Here is a 23,272-nt window from a genome sequence, read left to right as displayed (position 1 = left end):
TCCTAGCTCCACCTCAATTCATCTCACTCACACTGCACACCCCTACACACCACTACATACACCCTCTCTGTAGGACTTAGTTGAACCCTTAGCCTGGAAAACGTGTGAGAGCTCAGGAGACATGTGAATCTGAGGGGAGGAAAGGACCCGAGCCTGGACAAGCCGTTTATGAAGTCAGCTGTAGGAGAGTCCTTAGAATTAAGTCTGGGCAAATTGTTTTTTTTCCTTTCATTAAAAGGTGGAACCAAGAATAGCCAAACCACTTTTTCCAGATCTGTGAAATCTCACTACTTTCACGGCGTTTTGTGGTGGTTCTTGGTATTTCTCTGGTTCACATGGTGTAGGGAGGACAGAATACTCTCAAAATTGCTTGAAAGGTGTGAACTGCTGTGAAAGTGCTTGAAATCCACCCTTTGGAAAACAAATTAGAAAAAAAGTGGTGAATGTTCACCATATACAGAATGTGTCCCACTTCCAGATTGTGCATGTCCTGCATTTCACCGAAATGTTTCTCCCACAGCTACTCCGAGGCAGATTAGGATGTACATGAATATTTCAGGATGCATAATATTTCTATTTATAATAATGGTGCTCCTATCTGTGACGTTGCACGTCTTACGCCTGAATTTTGAGTAACACTTTATATGCAGGTAGAAACAGTAAGTGATGGTGTGAATCTGAGAGCACGCTAAAAATCACTGAGGGATTGGGGCAAATCTAAATATACATTAGGGTGGTTGTCATACCCGGTTTGTGCTCCATGGATAAAGCGGGGGCTACTAGGCCTCAGATATCAGAAATCAATCAACAAACGAATAAGGAGAATGCTCAGCTCAATGCTTCTCTTTTCAAGAAAGAAAATACACTTTGGTACTCAATACTACATACCACTATGCCGAGTTGGTGATGCAGCGCGTGCAAGTTAAATTGTTTTATTTATTTATCTTACTCCATTCCACCGTATGTTGGAGTCCCCCCCCCCCCCCACCCCCGCAACACTCCCTCTGCGAGCCACCACGGACTTTAGCGCTGGTGGCGCCCTGTGCGACAAGGTCTGTTGGTGCCCCCCTATGACCACCCCTGCCACGGATTCCCTCACTAGCACCCTGTAACAGTGCACCTCAAGTCTCCATAATCACGGTCTCTTAGATTCATTTAGTTTTATAGCACCACTCATACCTGTGTAAGGTGTCAGAGCACTTTGCACCACACAAATTGCACAGAGACAATCATATGTGTGTAAATCAATGTATAGGAAATGTTACATCATCCCGAAGTTTAACAGGTACACTACCTTGTGGCATTCATCATTACTGCCCATACAGGTTAATGATGATATGGCTAAAAATTGGGAAAGTATGGGTGTAAGAACAATTGAGGATTTTTCTGGGGGAAAATCAGATTTCCAGTTTTCGGTGCTACAGAGTGCTTTTGAAATTCCTAATAGTCACTATTTTAAATTTATTCAGATCAAAAATATTCTTAGTTTAAAGACCCCCAGGATTACATTTGAAAGGCTTCCATTTCTGGATGCTGTAGCGAGGAAATCGACAAGAATTGGGAATTTATACAGCTTGCTTCTTGATAAAACTCCTGACAATTTGGAACCAACAGAGTCATCTTGGGCATTGAAGCTTACTAACCCCATTGTTGACATTGATACGAGTGTTTTTAACATCGAAAATACTTCTAGCCCAATTATACAAGACTATTTTTAATTTATACTTTACCCCTGCTAAGTTGTTTACAGGGGGGAAAAGGATAGATTATTATTGTCCCAGATGCGGACTAGGGCCGGCTACCTTGACTCGTATGTTTTAGGATTGTGATAAATTAACCTTACTAAAAAAGGAGCGGTCAAGGTTCTGGGAGGAAGTATTTGGGCATAGAGTAGCTGAATCATCTACACTGCTAATTCTTGGCTACGATAGTACATTGGGGCTAAGTTTGGAGGAAGAATCGCGTCTCTTTTTAGGGACTGCGGTATATTGAATTCTACTGGCAGCTAGATGGAAAGATATGGAACCTCCGACCTTCCAGAAGTGGCTCACCAGGTTTCTGGGAGTTTATAATCAAGAAAAAGCTATCTATTCCACCAGGGGTAGACAGTCAAGAATCCGTGGTCATAAGATCTGGTCACCCATCGCTGCCTGGACTAGAAATGTAAGGGGGTCATAAGTAGACAATAATAATCAGATTACTGTTCAGCATTATTGGGGATAACTTAAGTTTTCCTTTTGTCAATAATCTCTAATGTACTATTGTACTTATGTATTCACTGCTTTATATTATTTATTATATGTATATTCTGGTATTGCTTAATAAAAAGATTTTTTTTTAAAAAGGAAATGTTACATCAGACAGGACTACAAGGTGTAATGCAGGAGTGACATGTCATCGATACTGGTAGGTAATATAGTTTAAATTCTTATTCTGGAAAAGCACACATTCAGAATTTAAAACGTAACATCATTGTTAGGGGTTCTCTTTCATTATGAGTATTGTTTTCTACCCAAATGAACCCTTTTCACAAGATTAGGATGATGAAAGCCTGGGCAAAAAAACTCTAGCATATATCTTGCAGTTTGCATGCAGCTCTAGGATGACAGTTAATAGCTCAATGTTCTATATTAGGATTTTGACATAAACGACAAGTAACAAAAGGAGCTCTCTTACAGAATCAGTGACCCACTGACCTATTTACTTTAAATGCACTTTGTTATTTGCATGGTACATGTCCTTAGCAGCAGGCATTTTAACCCACAGCACTAACTTAGGGTGAGTCCAAACTTCCACTAGACAAACCTCCAGTCTCTTTCCAGGAAGACTATTAATCACCGAAGTTAACCTGACATTTAATTGATGCCTTCAAAAATTCCTGAAGGCCAGGAACGCGGCAGCAGGTGCTTTTAAAAAAAAAATGTACATTTTCAAAAATGAACCCCCCACCCAAAGTCAACGCCCGGTGCCGTCGCACCGATCGCACAGCCCTAGAGCCGGCCCTGTTCACACATTCATCAGTTGTAGTCCCATTGTTAGAAATTGGGTTCCTGGTGGACTTTGATAGATCACCACAATCCTACTGGGGGTAAGTTACAAAACACCCTAAATGTACCGGTGCTCGCCCTCTGGTAGCATGGCACAGAGCAGTTAGTCTTAACTTAACAGGCAATGTGTAAAGTATTTGTGCAACTCTTCATACAATAAAAAAGTTAAAACATCTCACAAAAATATTCCATACCAAGTTAGAAAAATAGCTCTTAATTTCATAAATAAAATACCAAAATAACATTTAAATAAATAGAACGCAAGTTATGTGTTATTAAAGATTAAACTATAAAAAAAATAGCGCTTAGAAGCATTAAATGCCTATTTGGGCTGTCTGGTTCCACCAGACCGGGACAAAGTAAAAATTTCAGGCCGATTGCAATAGAGCGTGGGTCAGATACAGGGACTCTGAAAGGCCGGTTGAACAATAGTACCTTGATCCTGGTTGCGACAATGAAGATGCGAGGTGCTATGAGGTGGACTCGATAGTGGTGATGCCCCAACTCTGAAGACGATGTGCCGTTTCCAAGATGCGATGGTTCAGAATCCATTGTGCTGGGTTTCTCTACGCAGTCGAGGGGATGCGTAGATCGCCTCCCAGCAGTGGCAGTGACGAGGTGGTTCCAATGGCGATGTGCTTTGCTGCAAGTGCGATGCGCCAGTCCGGTACCTGCAACATCGGTGATGGGTTGATTGTGCTCTCGCAGCAGAGGATGCGTCGGTTTTCCTGGAGCAAGAAGCCTTAGGCCCTCTTCCAATGGTCCAGGAGCAGGGGTGTAAGTCTTTTATGTCCCTGAGACTTCAGATCAGGAGGCTAGTCAGCTAGTCCTTGGAGTCACTCTGGGTTCAAACGATGGAAGTCCAGTCTTTACCCTATCAAAGAGAGCAGCAGGCAGCAGGGTAACATTTCAAGGCAGCAGTTCTTCCACAGAAGCAGTCTAGCAGAGTGGCAGTCCCTTAGCACAGCAGCAGTTCTTCCTGGCAGAATGGTTTTAGGTCCAGAAGTGTACTGAGTTGGTGGTGTCGGAGGTCCAGTACTCACAGCCAATTGTGCCTTTGCAGTGGGGGGGGGGCTTCAAAGAAGGGTCTTTGAAGTGCACAGAGGTCTTGCTTTCCTGCCCTCGCTCCAGACTCACTACAGGGATGTATGCAGCCCTTTGTGTGTGGATATGACTCAGCCTATTCAGGATTAAGTGTGAAGCTGTGCCCAGCTCCTCCCTCCTAACCTTCCAAGAAGGCTCATCAAATCACACTGAAGTTCCTTTTGTGTGTGGCTAGAGGGAATACACAAAGTTCAGCTGTCACCTCAACCAGCCAGTGATCAGAGACAGGCTGCAGACACCAAATGGCTAAGCAGATCTATTTCCTTTCTATTAGAAATTACAACTTATTAAATGTAATGAGGAATTACCAATGTCATCCTATGAGAAGGGTACGCGCCTCACAGTAGTGAAAAACAAGTTTTTTTTTTTATACCTACCAGGACTGTAAAACTTAAGAGTACATGTCCTATCATTTGATTACATAGCACCCTGCAATGTAGGATACCGAGGGCTTACCTTAGGGGTGCTGTATATGTAATAAAAGGGGAGTTTAAGGCTTTGCAAGGGGTTTTAATTGCCAAGTCAACATGTTTTGGAAATGGCCCTTTTTGCAGGGTTATCCCCAAACTTTTTGTTTCTTCCTCCTATTTTTTTCCTGACCTGCTGTTGTTGGTTTTAGGACTCTGCACATTTTATCACTGCTGATCAGTGTTAAAGTGCATATGCTCTCTGTGTAAACTGTGTGATGGATTGGTGTTTCCATGATTGGTATATTTGATTTACTTGTCAGTCCGTAGTAGAGTGCACCGAGTGTGCCATGGCCTGTAAATCAAATGCTACTAGTGGAGAATGTTTGCATAGTCAGCATTCCAGCCATCATTTGTTTGCTGTAACACTTTTCACCCTAAGTGGGACGGGTATGCCCAGACGTGGGTCCCTTGCTCACTGTGCCACTGGCTGAAGGGTGACATACCCTGAAACCGGTCCCAGGATGCTTGTTTCCGGTCCAGGGAGGACCTGGCCTGGCAGTTCGGTCTGGACTGTTCCCATGGGGCACAGGGTCCAGACCTATTTGCATATGGCTGGGTCCAAACTGAGGTGGCGTAGTGGGCAAAAGAACAATGGATTTAACCCAGATCTTTTGACTGGGGGAGAATGTTTGCATTGTCAGCATTCCGTCCATCATTTGTTTACTGTAACACTAGTGGGCCTGCAGCACCGATTGTGCCAGCCACATGAGTAGCCCTGAAAAGGTAACTCAGATCTGCCACTGCAGAGTCTGCGCGCAGTTTGTAGCTGCCATATCGACTGCAAGTGCACCCACTTGCCAGGCCCTAACCTTCCCGTTTCTTCCATGTGAGTCACCCCTAAGGTAGGACCAAGGTACCCCTGTGGATAGGGTGCAGTGTATGTGAAAGATAGGACGTGCCCTGATGTGTGTGGCATGAACTGATAGTGAAATACTGCCAATTTCGTTTTTCACCATTGTAAGGCTATCTACCCCATTGGAAAGAATGAGTTAATTTATAACATCTTTAACATCTTATAAATATAACTTCCCATTGGGACCAGGTAGGAAAATAAAGTTTACTATGCCTGAACTAAGAATCGAAAGATTCATCTTATAGTAAAGGTGATTTTTACATTTTGTGTTTGAAAATACCACTTTTAGAAAGTAGGTATTTTCTTGCTTAGTCATCCTGTGTGTCTCTGCTAGGATGTGCATTGACTGTCTGGCTTTGGAGAGACAGGGGTTAGAAGAGGCATTCTCTCAGATGGCCACCAGGGGGCAGGGGTGATGGTTTTCCTGCTATTCCTGAATGAGTCAGGGCTGGGCTGAATAGCCCTGGCCTGCATTCAGAGCAGTGGGAGGAGTTTTTATTAGCACCTGAATAGGCCCAGTCTGCCTTGGACAATGCGGTCTGCTAGGAAGCTGGGTGAAGAGAGGACAGAACTGGTTTGGACTAGGCACAGACATTCTCCGACTGAGAGGACAAAGGATTTTGAGGTATAAATATTGGGGCCCAGACTCCAGAACTTTAAAACTCTTTTGGACCAAGAAGACTGCCTAGAAATAGAGCTAGAGAAGCTGCGAGGAGGAACTACCACTTTGCTAAGTGCTTTGCTTAGTTGTCTTGCAGTGGCTGCTTCTGTCTTGGGCAGTGAAAGGACTGGACTTGAACTTTCTGCAATCTATTTTTGTGAGTTTCTCCAAGAGCTTGCCCACTCTTCAAGAAGTCTCAGGTACAGCAAAGACTTCAAGTTCTGCCCTCAGCACTGGTGACTGTTTTGTGTTGCAACAGAAGAAAAAGCAACCCAACACCGTCTAAGACGCCGCTGCCGACTTCGTGTCCTGAAGGCACTGCAGAGGGCACCGCCACAATGCTGCACCGCAACCCTGGTCTCACCGATGCCGCCTGATGACGACGCCACCGAGGCGCTGCTTGCACTGCGACCTGTGAGCACCGCACTCTGCACCGCCTCGCTTAACACCACCGCCCTGGTATCCCAGACGATGCAGCTTCATGACAACATAAACGCCACTGCTTGCACCGTGGTTCGAGGGCACCGCTCGTAAGTTACACGCCACACTGTCCTCATCCCGCACTCCAGCCTAGGCCTACCGACGCCAGCGCCATCGACTCCAGTTCGTCAGTCGACAACAGCGCTTCAGCAAAGACGACGCTGCTTGCACTGTGACCTGTCAGCACCACGACGAGCACCGCATCACTTTGCAGTGCAGCCCTGGTCTCACCGATACCGCTGGACGACCATCACCTAGCCGGAGCCTGCACCGCGACCTAAGGGCACAGCATGGACCAGATGCCTGCCAATGCTCCCGACTTCAACCGCGAGGAGTTCGATCTGCAGCATGTGTGACTTCAAGGGCCAGACGACTCCTGCACCAACCTCCAGAACAGACGCCTGTGGACACCGTGCTTTCGGAGCTCAATGAGAGACCGCTGACGCCCTGCATTTCTAAAGGTACTGTTTTGCGGGTCTTCCCGACACCATAGCTGGCCCGCGACGCCACGGTCAGCCAGAACTATTTAGATTTGTTGTTCATGACGCCGTGATAGCCCCAGATGAAGCTATGGGCTTCAAGGAACTGTTTTACACGTTTATTTTGATAACTGAAGATTTCTAAGTACTGTATTGTGGATTTTTATCATTTTTGGTCTGGTCTTAAGTATATAACAATATTGGATATTTTTCTAAACTGGTGTGGTGTCCTTTTGTAGTGCTTACACTGTGTTACTGTTGGTCATGTGCAAATGTTTTACCCACTGCCTCCAAGATCAGCCTGCCTGCTCGTGTCAAGCTACCAAGGGGCTGAGCAGGGGTTATGTTAGGAGTGTAACTCCCTTATCTTGACTAGGAAGAAGGGTCCCTATTTGGACAAAGGTGCGAGCCCTTGCCAACTGGATACCCACATTTCTAACATGTCACTATAAACTGAACACTCAAGCTCTGTAATGGTGTTTAAAGGGTTACTTGAGTGGGTGGCACAATCAGTGCAGCAGACCCACTAGTAGCATTTAATTTACAGGCCCTGGGTACATGAAATGCACTAAAGTAGGAACTTCTAAGTAATTTAAAAATTCCAGTTTGGGATACATCAATCAGACCATATTTAAAGGACTGAGCACAAGCACTTTATCACCAGTTAGCAGTGGTAAAGTGCACAGAGGCCTAAGGCCAACAAAATGAATTCAGCAAAAAAATGTTTTGCCTGCTTCCCTCCATTTCTTCTGTACCCATGTTTGCTGGCTCTAGGACTCTGCGCACTTTAGCACAGCTCATCAGTGCTAAATGCTTGAGCTCTCTCCCCTAAAACATGGTAACTTTATAGTGTACTCAATTGGCATATTTCATTTGCTTATAATTCCCTAGGAATGTGCACCACATGTGCCCAGGGCCTGTAAATGAATTGCTACTAGTGGGCCCACAGCACTGATGGAGTCACCCACGTAAGTAGCCCTCTAACCATGCTTTGGGCCTGCCATGGCAGGGCCTGCACTTGCAGTTCGCTGCACTGTGACGTGGAAGGTAAAGCTACTTGCCAAGCCCTGAACTCCCCCTTTATTACATACAAGTCATTCCCAAGGATGGCCATGGGCCGCCCAGGCAACCAAAAGGAAGTAAATAAGATTTGCAGCTTTCCATATAATAGCACTAAATCTCTTACACAAAAAGAGCTCTAGATTCACACAGCCCTAGTGCTCATCTTTTGAATGCAGGAATATAACACTCAGGAAAAGACTGAACAGTTCATTTTTCAAAATGTATAGAGCAGAGCTGGACTCCAAGTTTAGAATTTTAAGTAACTTTACATTATTTTGGAACTAGTACATGTTTTGTTGAAATCTACGCATTATTCAGGAGTTGCTGGGTGACTTGACAGGTGGAGTAAACCCATATTTATGCAGAAAATGGGAGAATCACATAATTACAGTAGCCATGGATATAGGATAGGGAGAGACAAAAAGAAACGAGAGAGAAAGCAAGCAGAATTATGGAAGGGAGAGACCGTAGATAAAATGGAGGGGCAGTACGAGTCGGCAAGCAGAGATGACAGAGAAAGTGAAAGAGAGACATAGTGGCAGGTGAGGGAAGACAGCAGAGAAAAGGGGGACGCAGCAATGATGGCTGAAGCTGCAACAACAGGATTAAAGGAATCAGGAACAGAAAGCGGTAGGCGGGGGTGTGGGAGCACAAAAGGAGAGAGGCAGGAGCTGGAGGCCGCAGAATAGAAGATAAACAAGCATTGGCATAGCCAATAGGTCTCACCTTTGGGACCTTATAAGTGTTTAGCCATGCAACAGTTGCATAACTAAATACTTATAAGGTCCCAAAAGCGAGACCTATTGACCATGCCAAGCGGCCGTCCGGCCGCAAAAGTGATCGCAATCAAACATCAAAGCGGCCCTGCGGCCGCGAAAGTGAAAGTAATCGCGGTAAAGCGCGGCGCGCGCGCCCGCACACTGTAGCTCTAGGCTGGCCTGGTGGCACTTTTTGGAGCCCTCTCAATAAGTCTCGCCAGACCAGCGCATGCGCTGGGTCAGGCGTGACCTAACAAGTAAAAACAGGGGAGAAAGGGAGCCGAGCTCTCGAAGAGCGAGAAAGGCAGCAGAGTCCAGGGAGAGACGAGAAAGATGGAAGGAGAGTAGAGATGGGGGACCAGAGAACCTGGGCAGCACAGACTGGTGGCTGGGCACAACCGAGGCTGAGTGCAGACTCACAGTGAGAGGGGAGTGCTACTACAACAGACATCTGAGAAAGAGGGTGACAAAGATTGGGGGGCTGAGACAACAGAAACTAAGTTCCCTGGGAAGAGCAGAGACAGGGGGCCTGAGGTAGAGAACTGGGGGCCGGGACAGCAGCGACTGGGGCCAGGGACGGCAGCGACCGGGGCCTCTGGGGACAGCAGCGACCGGGGCCTCTGGGGACAGCAGCGACCGGGGCCTCTGGGGACAGCAGCGACCGGGGCCTCTGGGGACAGCAGCGACCGGGGCAGAGGGGGACAGCAGCGACCGGGGCAGAGGGGGGTGCAGGCACAGCATTTGCTGGAGATAGAGGGGAGAAAGGGGAAGCAGGGAAAGTAGAGATCGAACCTGGCTGGCCAGGTACAAGAGGAACAGGGAACGCTGGAGACAGCAGTGACCGGAGGGGGGGGGGGGGGGGGGGGAGGGAACAGTGGACAGCAGTGGACAGCAGTGGCCAGAGGGGAGAGGACAGCATCATCTGTGAGACTGGTGGACAGCAATGACCAGGAGGCCTAGGACGGCAGTGACCAGGGGGCCGGAGACGGCAGTGACCAGGGGGCCGGAGACGGCAGTGACCAGGGGGCCGGAGACGGCAGTGACCAGGGGGCCGGAGACGGCAGTGACCAGGGGGCCGGAGACGGCAGTGACCAGGGGGCCGGAGACGGCAGTGACCAGGGGCTGGGGTCCAAAGACAGAGGCCATGGACTGTAGGGATTGGGAAGGGGGCTGCAGAAACGGGAGACAGGGACTGCTGAGCTAGGGGCCGGAGTAGGGCCGTTTCTACCATTAGGCAAGGCTAGGCGGCCGCCTGGGGCGGCAAAAGGGGGAGGGCGGCAAAAACCTAAACATGCATGCATGCGCATAACGCAGTCCCAGGGTACAGAAGGCTCCAACCCTTCAGGACTCAGTGCCACATTTTGTGGGGGGTCAATGAATATCTGTTGTTCGGCAGAGTCAGGGGCCCCTCATCACAATCTGCAGGGAGTAGGGGCTGGGCATCATTCAAGGTCACTCCACTGAACGGAGGCCAGAAAGCGAGAACCATGCGGATTCCAGCGATGGGGACCCTCTGTTGAACCCGCCTGTGCCCCTGGGCAGTGTGCCTACAGCGGGACACGAGAAAAGTGCTACATATGTTCTCACATGCGTTCAGTATGTGCTGTACCATGAGCTGCAGTCTGGGGGTCGGGAAAGTGATAATGGGATACACCGTCCCCCCCCCCCCCCCTCTTCCCACCGTCACTCACATTCAAAGGGCCTCACTTGGAGCACACATGCATTTTTCCAACCAAGAAGGAACAAGGGCCTAAAATCACCACTAGGCCGCAGCCTTACCACGCCACAGGACTGCTGGACCAGGCCTGGCTCTTAGAAGCCACGTCTCAAGTTTCATAGCACTATATTCCTGTTTCTATTCATGCCTTCCTTTACAGTCCACTGTTGATGTATCGTGACGGCAGGTGTACCGTGAGTGCTGCCTGCTCTGTGCACCTTTACAGATGTTACACTGCCGGTAGTGCCTGTCACTGTTAGCCTGTATTACTGTCTTCTGGCCTCCGTACTCTGATAATGTTCACTGCAGCTGTGCTTCCCCCGTTACCGTCACCTGTCCCTGTGTTAACATTACTGTCGCCATGGGGGCCCACCAGCTCTTCGGGATATTTAATGCAGATTGAAAACCATGCAGCAGAAACGTGTACATAATATATTGGCACAAAACTCGAAAAGTGACGTCCCGGTCTGTTTGTTTAAAAAAAAAACCAGACCTCACTTAAAACTACAGATCTCACATGTGGGGGCCTCGTGGTGGTCTCCTGCTTGGAACAAGCTTTTGGAGATGGTTACAGAGCAAGAAAAAAACTGACAAGGAGTTTTTTTCCCAGGCTAAGGAAAAATACATTGAGGAGGGTAAAAGGAAGCGCTTGTGTCGTTTGAACGGCACATTAGTATTCTGTCGCACTTTGAACAAGCATTTGCAATGCACGAGGTCTCGCATTTACGAGAGTTTGAGCTATTGGCATTGTAAATGACAATGCCTTTTATTTATGTTTTGGTTTTTAAAACAGAAATAAAAGGCATCGTCATTTACAATGCCAATAGCTTAAACTCGCGTAAATGCGAGACCTATTGCATTGCAAATGTTTGAGATCACATGGGGTCTTCCACCCGTTAAGTACCAAGAGTCCTGTGTGCCTGTGTTATTGTACAGCTGGTACCTGGCCCGCCCCGGAAAAGATTATCCTGGCATTGCTTGATATCTTGTCTACGATAAAGCTTGCTCCGTCTCTAGAATCTCGCCCCATAAAGCAGCCTACTATAGGTTGGTTTGATTCTGTGTGGGTCTGTGTATCTGCCCGTGTTGGGTGTGATTGGAGGTGGAAGAGGCCAGTAGCCCTACTGTTCTCCCAACTCAAGCCCATGATACCATAACTGAGTTAATACCCCTCAGAACAGGGCAATAACTTACATAGCCGCAACAATTGACACAGATGACTTACTTTAATACGGATTTGACAGTCCAGACGAGATAGAGAGGCACCAAAGCAGGCCTCTATTCCCCAACACCTGGATGACAGGGGGAGAGAGTGATGGTAGTAAAAGGGAGGGGGCAGCATTTTTCAATTCTCTCCTCGGGCAGCAAAACACCTAGAAACGGCCCTGGGCCGGAGCAAAACCTAGACGACAGGAATGGTAGCCGGGCAGTAAACAGACAGGAGGCACAGAGTGAGGTGTACAAGGTGCTGGATACACATAGGTAGAGGAGACATGAGGAGAGAAGCTGAGGTCGTGGAGGTGAAGCAATCAGAGAGGTGGAGGGGGTCTGTGTATGTGTCGATAGAGAGTTCGGACAAAGTGTTGGGGCGGGACAGACACAAGAAGTGCGTGTTCCGTTCTGTTCACAGGAGCACATAGTTCCCTTATCTGCACGTGAGAGTGCACTCCTCAGCGGTCAGAGTGCACTCCTCAGCGGTCAGAGTGCACTCCTCAGCGGTCAGAGTGCACTCCTCAGCGGTCAGAGTGCACTCCTCAGCGGTCAGAGTGCACTCCTCAGCGGTCAGAGTGCACTCCTCAGCGGTCAGAGTGCACTCCTCAGCGGTCAGAGTGCACTCCTCAGCGGTCAGAGTGCACTCCTCAGCGGTCAGAGTGCACTCCTCAGCGGTCAGAGTGCACTCCTCAGCGGTCAGAGTGCACTCCTCAGCGGTCAGAGTGCACTCCTCAGCGGTCAGAGTGCACTCCTCAGCGGTCAGAGTGCACTCCTCAGCGGTCAGAGTGCACTCCTCAGCGGTCAGAGTGCACTCCTCAGAGGTCAGGGCAGGGGCACAAGAGTAAACAGCGCAGACGCCTTTGTGTTCTATTGTATTATAGCAGTTCTATAGCGCTTAATACCGCTATGTGGTATGACTTCAAGCAGGGGTATTTGTCTAAGGGGTCTAGGACACCTAAACAGGTCTATATTGAAAACCTAAAATCTACAAGCTATGCCCTTTGGAGCCCACAAGACAAAGAAAACAAGAACTAAAGAGATAAGTTAGATGCGACTTAAGGTTGTGAATCAAAGATTTAAGTTATTCAGTGTACATATGGTGGAAGGCTTCAATTAATTTCAGCCACTGGTTGGATCTCAGCCTGGACCGTCCTCTGGTTTGCACAGTGCCAGTCTGGAGTGGCACAGTGAGCATGAAAAGGATGGGAAGAATGTACACCACAGTAATTACCAGTGGATAGATATGCTGCTTCAGATTATGTCTAGCTTGATGCCATGCCACGCCTAACTCATAAAACACCTTTCCCTCCAGGCCCACCCCGGTCTTCCCAGATCCATCCTCTTTCCACCCGTGCCCAGCTGGCAGACAGCTGCTCTTAGGGGAACCTTCTCCTGGGATGGCGTCTGACATTCTAGAGATGGAGGGAGGAGAGGCAGTGGGGGGCGAGGGTTTCCAGAAGTGACCTTGGGATGCTGTGGAGAGCCAGTTGGGTATGTGAAAGAAGGCAAAGGAAAACATCAGAGTTTTTATGATCCTAAAAGGGGTTTGGGGGCGTCTGCTTGCTTCTGCACTGACCCTGGGAAACTGAGACGCAGACTTGCTAAATGATGGCCCCCGCACCGCCTTATTTCTGCATCGGGCATAATGTCCGAGCAGGAGATGGATTGTAGAGAGAAAGAGAGATTGAAAGCGTGAAGCATGGTGGCAGTGGCGGCTCCTCCACTAAGGCGAAGGAGCGTCGCCCCACTGCTATGAAGCAGCAAAAGAAAGGAAAAAATAAAATGATAATAAAGTAATGTTATTATCATCTTATTTTGTTCTCCTGCTGCAGCAGCTAGCGTGAGGGGGCGGGGTGGGACAGCAGAGCAGGGGAGGAGGACAATGACTGTTAGGTTGTCCCTCTAGTGCTGCCCAAAACAGTCATGCGCACTTCCCCTGTTCTCCATGCAGGCTGCAATACAGCCGGCATGGAGAACATGCCACCCCTACAGCCCCTGGGTGAGCACTTTGTAACGGCGCTCAGACCAATCACAACACTGTATTGCAGTGTTGTGTTTGGGTGCTGGGAGCATGGGAGCCCTGGTGCTTCCTGCTTTTAACAAGAAGCCAGGAAGAGGACAGCAGGGGACACAGGAGAGGCGGTAAGTGATTTCTGTTTTTACACCGATTTCCCCCCTCCCCCACCACTTTGCCCCCACCTGCCTCACTACTGCTTCAAGGTAGCAGCCGTGACTTCTGGGTGGGTGGGCCTGCAATGATCCAGAAGGCACAGCAAGGATGTGGCAAAGTCACACATCCTGTCTCCTCCTCACCAAGGGCCTGCCAACACCTCCTGACAAACCCTGCCCCCAAAGGGGCATGCTAAACACAAGAGTGTGGTTTCGTTGCATAGATTCGGCATAGGGATAAATAAATGACTGCCAAATTTAAATTCTCTGTAAATGGAGAATGAGAGGAAGTGGCGTAACAGCCAGAGCTGCTGACTTTGGAGCTGGGGAACCAAGTCCGAGTCTCAGTACTGGCTCAACATACTGTGTTACTGAACAAATCACTTAATCTCCCCGTGCCTTCAACTAAATGAAGGTTGTTGATCCCAACAACCTGACTGCCCCGACAACCACCGGCACCTCAGACCCCGCGGCCACCACCCACATCGATCCCCTGCTCACCTGGACCAACATAAACGATGATACCATCAAAATCATGAACACCATCCACTCCGGCTCTCCATCAGATCCATGGTCACACCACATCTTCAACAAAGCTAGCGCCACCATCGCTCCCCATCTCCGCAAGACCATCAACATCTCCTTCGAGACCGTGACCTTCCCAGAGAGCTGGAAGCACGCCGAGATCAACGCCTTACTGAAGAAACCAAAGGCGGATCCGAGGAACCTCAAGCACTTCCGACCCATCTCCCTGCTCCTGGCGAAGGTCATCGAGAAGTCCGTCAACAGACAGCTGACCCACTACCTCGAGGAGAACATCATCGTGGACCCATCCCAGTTCAGGTTCCGCAGCAACCACAGAACCGAGACTGCCCTCATCGCCGCCACGATGACATCAGGGCCCTACTGGACAACGGCGAAACCGCGGCCCTCATCCTCCTGGACCGGTCAGCCGCCTTCAACACTGTCTGCCACTGCACCCTACGCACACGCCTCCACCTCCACAACGCAGGGATCCGAGACAAGGCTCTGGAATGGACCACCTCCTTCCCCTTTGGCAGAACCCAGAGCGTCCGACTCCCCCCCCCCCCCTCCTTCAATTCCGAAGCCTCAGAGATCACCTGCGGCGTACCCCAAGGATCATCCCTCAGCCTGACATTGTTCAAACATCCACATGGCACCACTCGCCCACGTCGCCCGACGGCACAACTTCAACATCATCTGCTACGCCGACAACACCCAGCTGATCCTCTCCCTCGCCAAGGACCTCCTCCCTGCCAAAACCAACGTCCACGAGGGAATAAAAGCCGTCGCCGAGTGGATGAAGAACAGCCGTCTGAAGCTGAACTCGGACAAGACAGGGGTCCTCATGCTTGGCTCCACCCCCTCATCCAGGGACGCTCCTAGTGGCCGTCCGCACTGGAAGCAGCACCAACACCAACCAACGACGCACGCGACCGCTGGCGGCAGATCATTTTCCCACCTCGCCGCCAAGACCTGGAACACCCTCCCCATCCTCCTACGGCAGACCCAGGACCTGCTAACCTTCAGGAGGCTCCTCAAGACCTGGCTATTCGAGCAGTAGCAGCACCCCTCCCCCCCCCCCCCCCCCATAGCACCTCGAGACCCTCACGGGTGAGTAGTGCGCTTTACAAGTGTGTTGATTGATTGATCACGTCAGCTTGAGTTTTGAGACAAATTGTGGCATCATTATCCAAAACCCCCTTTTCCAACCTGAAGAAAAGGTGATATTGTTCCAGCCACCTATAGCGGAAGAGGGTAACCCCTGAGAGATGGTGAGGTGGTCAGGATCTCAGCTGGGAATGCAGTTGGCTCAGGTGTACTTTTAGGGGACAGAATGTCATCTAGGCACGTCTGCGTGATCATGTTTCATCAGCACGCCTGAGTGCTGGCTAACAGAAACGGATGATGGCTGCCTGGATCTAAGGCCAGAAGCCCAGAGGCTCATTATCATTTCTGGTTGTGGTTCCCATGTGTATGTGATGGCATCCAACCAGGAAGGCAGAAGGCACAACTAAATAACCTGTATGGTTGATTGCAGAGTGCCTCTTAGTCCATCTAGGTGAACTATGTGTTCATGAACCCAAGGCCGGCTTTGGCGCTGGTGTGACCCGGTGGGACAATGTTTCTTGGTGTCCCCCAACGACCCATCTCCGCCAAGGATTCCCTCTCTACCACCCTTCAACAGTGCCCCTCAAGACCCCATAACCACACTCTCTCAGATTCATTTAATTTGTTTAATAGCACTGCCACTACTCATAGCAGTGTAGGGTGTCAGAGCTCTTTACATCACACACACTGCAGAGACAATCAATCATAGGTGTGTGAATCAGTGTATAGGAAATGTTACACATGACAGAGGACTACAAGGTGTAGGAGTCACGTCATCCATACTTGTAGGCAGTATGGTTTGAGAGTGCTTAGTCTGGAGAAGCACAAACTCAGAATTTCAAACGTTTCACCATGGCTGGGGTTGCTCTTCAATAATCAAAATTGATTTCTTTACAAAGGAACCCTTTATCCAACATTACGATAACGAAAGACTGGGGAAAAAAGGTCATAATGCTTTAATCTATACCTTGCAGTTTGCATGCAGCTCTTTGATGACAGTTAATAGCTCACTGTTCTATGTTAGGATTTTAACTTATAAACGGCAAGTAACAAAGGATCTCTGACAGAAGCAGCAACGCACTGACCTATTTACATTATATGCACTTTGTGGTCTGCATGGTACACGTTCTTTACAGCAGGCATATTAACCCTCTGCGCTAACTTACGAGTCAAAACTTCCACTAGACAAACCCCAACTCTCCGGGAAGAACATTATTCAATGGAGTCAACTTGACATTTTTATGGTTGCCTGAAAATTGCTGAAGGCCAGGAAAGAACGCGGCAGCAGGTGCTTTTAAATGCATAATATACTTAAAACGCAAAGTCAGCGCCCGTGCGGCCGCCCCGGGCGCACCGCCTTAGAGCCAGCCCTGCATGAAGCCTGTGAGTAGCAGGCAGGAACCCGGAGGACAATGGTGTTCAAAGCACATTGTGCATTCCTGGGCTGGGAGTGTGGTATCTGTTCGGTGGGGGAGCCGCTGGGTGATTTAATGCCAGTCTGGGAGTGGTCTGGGATGCTGCTTGCAGTCGGTAGGATCTCTTTATCACACCCAAGGAGGCAGGTGTGGTCAGAGTTGTTTTAAGGCATGGGCTCTGGCCCAGGGCCCCCACCTTTCTAGGGTCCTCATCATTAAGCATTCTGGAACGTACCAGAGAGTGGCATAACCTATAAACGACGGGGCCCCCTGCCCAATATGAAAAGGGGCTCCCAGGTCTCCAATATCTCATAAATATTCAAAGGATTTGCACTGAATGGAGGCCCCCTGAAGGACTGGGGACCCTTTAAAGGTTTAGGGGCCAACAAAGAGGGCTGTCAATGATCAGATCATAGTGAATGAGAGGGAAAGAAATAATACATTCCGAGTTTATCCGAGCAGGGGGCCCCAAATGATGTTCGGCCTGGGTCCCCCGAAATCCTTAAAATGTCCCAGGGTGTGGCAGCAGCTCAATGTGAGATTAGAGGATGGTCCAGTCACCTAGCTTCAGCCTGCATCTACCCAAAAAGGGATCACAGAAAGTGATTGAATTAAGAATAAGGGATCAAGGCGGGGTACAGGTGTACGGGAGGGAGATTACGATAAAAAAGGGATTAAGGATTAAATCATGAAGTGAGATTAGGGTCAGGGATTAAAACAGGGGTTAGAGATCAGGACAATGGAAGCGTCAGGGCTCTGGTAAAGGTAAAATCAGATTAAAAGAGGCCTTCATATACTCCGCGTATCCGAAATTATGACGGACTTCATGTAATGAAAGTTAAGAACACATCAAAACTCAGCTGTAATTCATTTCAGGCCCCGCATCAATTCGGACGAAATGACATAATTTGTAATGAAAGCAGTACTATGTTAACTTGTTCAAAGAATGTGCCACAATGTTTGGGATATCAGTCTCACCTGTTGCCATAGGGGCAGATGTTGTGGAGGGTAATCCGGTTGCATTTGTAAGACGAATGGGTGCCAAAGTGGTTTCATTCTGTATTGGTTCAGACGGTTTTGTGCTTATTGTTGTGTTACCTGTTGTGGATTTTTCTGTTGTGATCTGTGTTGTAGGGACTGATGACGTGTTATTCTCTGTGGCGTTTGGTGATGTCGTACCTACTTCAGTGCTTAGTGTGGCAGTCTCTCCTACACTGCTTAGTGTGGTAATCCCTGCTAAGGAGGTTCGGGCAGTAGTCCCGACTTCAGTGCTTGATGGGGTAGTCTCTGCTACAGTGCTTTGTGTGGTAATCTCTGCTACGGTAGTTCCAGCGGTTGTCCCCACTACAGTGCTTGGTGGGGTAGTCTCTGCTACAGTGCTTTGTGTGGTAGTCCCTGCTACGGTGGTTTGGGCGGTAGTCACTACTTCAATGCTTGGCGGGGAAGTCTCTGCTACAGTGATTTGTGTGGTAGTCCCTGTAACGGTGGTTTGGGCGGTAGTACCTACTTCAGTGCTTAGTGTGGCAGTCTCTCCTACACTGCTTAGTGTGGTAATCCCTGCTAAGGAGGTTCGGGCAGTAGTCCCGACTTCAGTGCTTGATGGGGTAGTCTCTGCTACAGTGCTTTGTGTGGTAGTCTCTGCTACGGTAGTTCCAGTGGTTGTCCCCACTACAGTGCTTGGTGGGGTAGTCTCTGCTACAGTGCTTTGTGTGGTAGTCCCCGCTACAGTGGTTTGGGCGGTAGTCACTACTTCAATGCTTGGCGGGGAAGTCTCTGCCACAGTGATTTGTGTGGTATTCCCTGTAACGGTGGTTTGGGCGGTAGTCCCTACTTCAATGCTTGGTGGGGTAGTCTCTGCTACAGTGCTTTGTGTGGTAGTCCCTGCTGCACTGGTTCCGGCGGTTGTCCCTACTTCAGTGCTTGGTGGGGTAGTCTCTGCTACAGTGCTTTGTGTGGTAGTCCCTGCTGCACCGATTCCGGTGGTTGTCCCTACTTCAGTGCTTGGTGGGGTAGTCTCTGCTACACTGGTTCCGGCGGTTGTCCCCACTTCAGTGATTGGTGGAGTAGTCTCTGTGACAGGGTGTTGTGTGGTAGTCCCTGCTACACTGGTTCGGATGGTTGTCCCTACTTCAGTGCTTGGTGGGGTAGTCTCTGCTACAATGCCCTGTGTGGTAGTCCCTGCTACACTGGTTCCGGCGGTTGTCCCTACTTCAGTGCTTGGTGGGGTAGTCTCTGCTACAATGCCCAGTGTGGTAGTCCCTGCTACACTGGTTCCGGCGGTTGTCCCTACTTCAGTGCTTGGTGGGGTAGTCTCTGCTACAGTGCTTTGTGTGATAGTCCCTGCTACACCGATTCCGGCGGTTGTCCCTACTTCAGTGCTTGGTTGGGTAGTCTCTGCTACAGTGCTTTGTGTGGTAGTCCCTGCTACACTGGTTCCGGCGGTTGTCCCCACTTCAGTGCTTGGTGGGGTAGTCTCTGCTACAGTGCTTTGTGTGGTAGTCTCTGCTTCAGTGCTTTGTGTGGTAGTCTCAGCTTCAGTGCTTTGTGCGGTAGTCCCTGCTACACTGGTTCCAGCAGTTGTCCCCACTTCAGTGCTTGGTGCGGTAGTCTCTGCTACAGTGCTTTGTGTGGTACTCCCTGCTACACTGGTTCCGGCGGTTGTCCCTACTTCAGTGCTTGGTGGAGTAGTCTCTGCTACAGTGCTTTGTGTGGTAGTCCCTGCTGCACCGATTCCGGCGGTTGTCCCTACTTCAGTGCTTGGTGGGGTAGTCTCTGCTACAATGCCCTGTGTGGTAGTCCCTGCTACACTGGTTCCGGCGGTTGTCCCTACTTCAGTGCTTGGTGGGGTAGTCTCTGCTACAGTGCTTTGTGTGGTAGTCCCTGCTGCACCGATTCCGGCGGTTGTCCCTACTTCAGTGCTTGGTTGGGTAGTCTCTGCTACAGTGCTTTGTGTGGTAGTCCCTGCTACACTGGTTCCGGCGGTTGTCCCCACTTCAGTGCTTGGTGGGGTAGTCTCTGCTACAGTGCTTTGTGTGGTAGTCTCTGCTTCAGTGCTTTGTGTGGTAGTCTCAGCTTCAGTGCTTTGTGTGGTAGTCTCAGCTTCAGTGCTTTGTGCGGTAGTCCCTGCTACACTGGTTCCAGCAGTTGTCCCCACTTCAGTGCTTGGTGCGGTAGTCTCTGCTACAGTGCTTTGTGTGGTACTCCCTGCTACACTGGTTCCGGCGGTTGTCCCTACTTCAGTGCTTGGTGGAGTAGTCTCTGCTACAGTGCTTTGTGTGGTAGTCCCTGCTGCACCGATTCCGGCGGTTGTCCCTACTTCAATGCTTGGTGGGGTAGTCTCTGCTACAGTGCCCTGTGTGGTAGTCCCTGCTACACTGGTTACAGCAGTTGTCCCTACTTCATTGCTTGGTTGGGTAGTCTCTGCTACGGTGCCCTGTGTGGTAGTCCCTGCTACGGTGGTTCCGGCGGTTGTCCCTACTTCAGTGCTTGGTGGGGTAGTCTCTGCTACGGTGCCCTGTGTGGTAGTCCCTGCTACGGTGGTTCCGGCGGTTGTCCCTACTTCAGTGATTGGTGGAGTAGTCTCTGTGACAGGGTGTTGTGGTAGTCCCTGCTACACTGGTTTGGATGGTTGTCCCTACTTCAGTGCTTGGTGGGGTAGTCTCTGATCCAATGCCCTGTGTGGTAGTCCCTGCTACACTGGTTCTGGCGGTTGTCCCTACTTCAGTGCTTGGTGGGGTAGTCTCTGCTACAATGCCCTGTGTGGTAGTCCCTGCTACACTGGTTCCGGCGGTTGTCCCTACTTCAGTGCTTGGTGGGGTAGTCTCTGCTACAATGCCCTGTGTGGTAGTCCCTGCTACACTGGTTCCGGCGGTTGTCCCTACTTCAGTGCTTGGTGGGGTAGTCTCTGCTACAGTGCTTTGTGTGGTAGTCCCTGCTGCACAGATTCCGGCGGTTGTCCCTACTTCAATGCTTGGTGGGGTAGTCTCTGCTACGGTGCCCTGTGTGGTAGTCCCTGCTACACTGGTTACGGCAGTTGTCCCTACTTCAATGCTTGGTGAGGTAGTCTCTGCTACAGTGCCCTCAGTGGTAGTCCCTGCTACACTGGTTTCGGCGGTTGTCCCTACTTCAGTGCTTGGTGGGGTAGTCTCTGCTACAGTGTTTTGGGTGGTAGTCCCTGCTACACTGGTTACGGCAGTTGTCCCTACTTCAGTGCTTGGTGGAGTAGTCTCTGCTACAGTGCTTTGTGTGGTACTCCCTGCTGCACCGATTCCGGCGGTTGTCCCTACTTCAGTGCTTGGTGGGGTAGTCTCTGCTACAGTGCCCTGTGTGGTAGTCCCTGCTACACTGGTTCCGGCGGTTGTCCCTACTTCAGTGCTTGGTGGGGTAGTCTCTGCTACAGTGCCCTGTGTGGTAGTCCCTGCTACACTGGTTCGGGTGGTTGTCCCTACTTCAGTGCTTGGTGGGATAGTCTCTGCTACAGTGCCTGCTACGATGGTTACTTTGGTAGTCCCTGCTTCAGCGCTTGGGGAAGTAGTCACTACTCTGGTGCTTAGTGTGGTAGTCCCTGCTACGGTGGTGAGGGAGGGAGTTCCTACTCTGGTGCTTAGTGTGCTAGTCCCTGCTATGCTGGTGAGGGAGGGAGTTCCTACTCTGGTGCTTAGTGGGGTAGTCCCTGCTACGGTGGTTGGGGAGGGAGTCCCTTCTCTGGTTCTTAGTGGGGTAGTCCCTGCTATGCTGGTGAGGGAGGGAGTTCCTACTCTGGTGCTTAGTGGGGTAGTCCCTGCTACGGTGGTTGGGGAGGGAGTCCCTTCTCTGGTTCTTAGTGGGGTGGTCCCTGCTATGCTGGTGAGGGAGGGAGTTCCTACTCTGGTGCTTAGTGTGGTAGTCCCTGCTATGGTGGTGAGGGAGGGAGCTCCTACTCTGGTGCCTAGTGTGGTAGTCCCTGCTACGGTGGTTGGGGAGGGAGTCCCTTCTCTGGTGCTTGGTGTGGTAGTCCCTGCTATGATGCTTAGTGTAACATTCTCTGCTGTGGTCGCTCCTTTCAAGGTCTCTGCTGTGGTTCTTGTGGTTGTTCTGTCTGTATTTAGGGCGGTCGTCTCTGCTGTGGCACCATCAGTCTTCCACCCAGGTGATGTGCTGCTTGCTACCACAGTGGTTGCGAGTGAAGTCACAGAGGGTACATCCGCGGGATACTGCGATACCACCATTGACACTAAACCTGTGAGGTATTAAAAAAAAAAATTGGAATTCTTCTCAGAATATTTCTGGCATCATTTTGCACCATTAATGCTTTTTTACAGATCGGTATTTCAACTAGAAGAAGAAAAGGACAACATTGTACATTGTGATAGAGAGTAGCTGTTTCGGGTCCTTCTCAGGAGCATAGCTGTCATGAACACCGCAGGGTCTGTGGCCCTGGGGGAATGGGATCTGAGGGGCCCGCCACTATGGTTATCTTTTACAACCCAACCACAGACCACTGGCACCATTTCACTGGCCACGCAATGAGTTTAGAAGATTCATTTATAAGAAGAGTCCCTTGGCTGGGCTAAACGGGATACCAAACAGCTGCTGGGGTTATTTCGAAACAGAACAAGTGTTTGAACATTCAAGAAGCCTGTGTAAAGTCAACTCAACACCAATGGAGTGAAAACAATCATTCCTTCAAGCAGTTTTTTTTTTGCCTTGAAGGAGTCTTACGATCCATGGATCTTTCTCTGGTGGAATCATAGTAATATACGAGTTTAATCTAACCCCCATCTCTACGAATTTGGCCTATGTTGGCTATCCTTGGATAGTTCAAGGACCAGGAAGAAGCTGGCAGATGGCAGCTACAAGGGACTCCCATAAGTGTTCAAATAATTCTTGATAGGTCTTTAATTAAACACGCAGCACAGGTCCCACATAAAGCCATAAACTATAGGTTTATCACCAATATCCCTTTCTTACCCCAGGAGAGGCCTCAAGCTGCAGAACCAACTTGGAAAAAACAACATCTGGGAAAGTGCCCAGCAGAAGCGCCGAAGCAGAACCAGTGCCAAGTTATTGGATAAAAGGGACCTGGCTTTTCATGATACTGCTGCATTTGCCTACAGCCTTTGACACCCTGAGCATCCTTCTGCTGCCAAGACTGCAGGCGGTGGTCCAGATTCTGAGTCAGCTGGCACGGGGGAATTTCCCTCTCGGACTGCTATGCCCGGGTAAGGCAATGTC

The 23,272-nt window shown here is 49.7% G+C and overlaps 1 protein-coding gene across 4 annotated transcripts in view; it reads right to left on the bottom strand.

The window, feature by feature from the left end:
- Positions 1-23,272, bottom strand: part of LOC146869239 (uncharacterized) — a 462,683-nt gene that overhangs the window by 39,616 nt on the left and 399,795 nt on the right. For 3 of the 4 annotated variants that reach the window (XR_014978995.1, XR_014978999.1, XR_014978994.1), the window contains exon 2: positions 18,038-22,277. The exons of the other annotated variant lie outside the window; for it this stretch is intronic. The gene's annotated coding sequence lies outside the window, so the exon portion shown is untranslated. The remainder of the gene's footprint in view (positions 1-18,037; positions 22,278-23,272) is intronic. 4 annotated transcript variants of the gene reach the window in all.

This window comes from Triturus cristatus, chromosome 1_1, assembly GCF_964204655.1.
Source record: "Triturus cristatus chromosome 1_1, aTriCri1.1, whole genome shotgun sequence".
Taxonomy (NCBI): Eukaryota; Metazoa; Chordata; class Amphibia; order Caudata; family Salamandridae; genus Triturus; species Triturus cristatus.
Note: the sequence above shows the minus strand (reverse complement) of the source record. Positions and strands in the feature narration are given on the sequence as shown.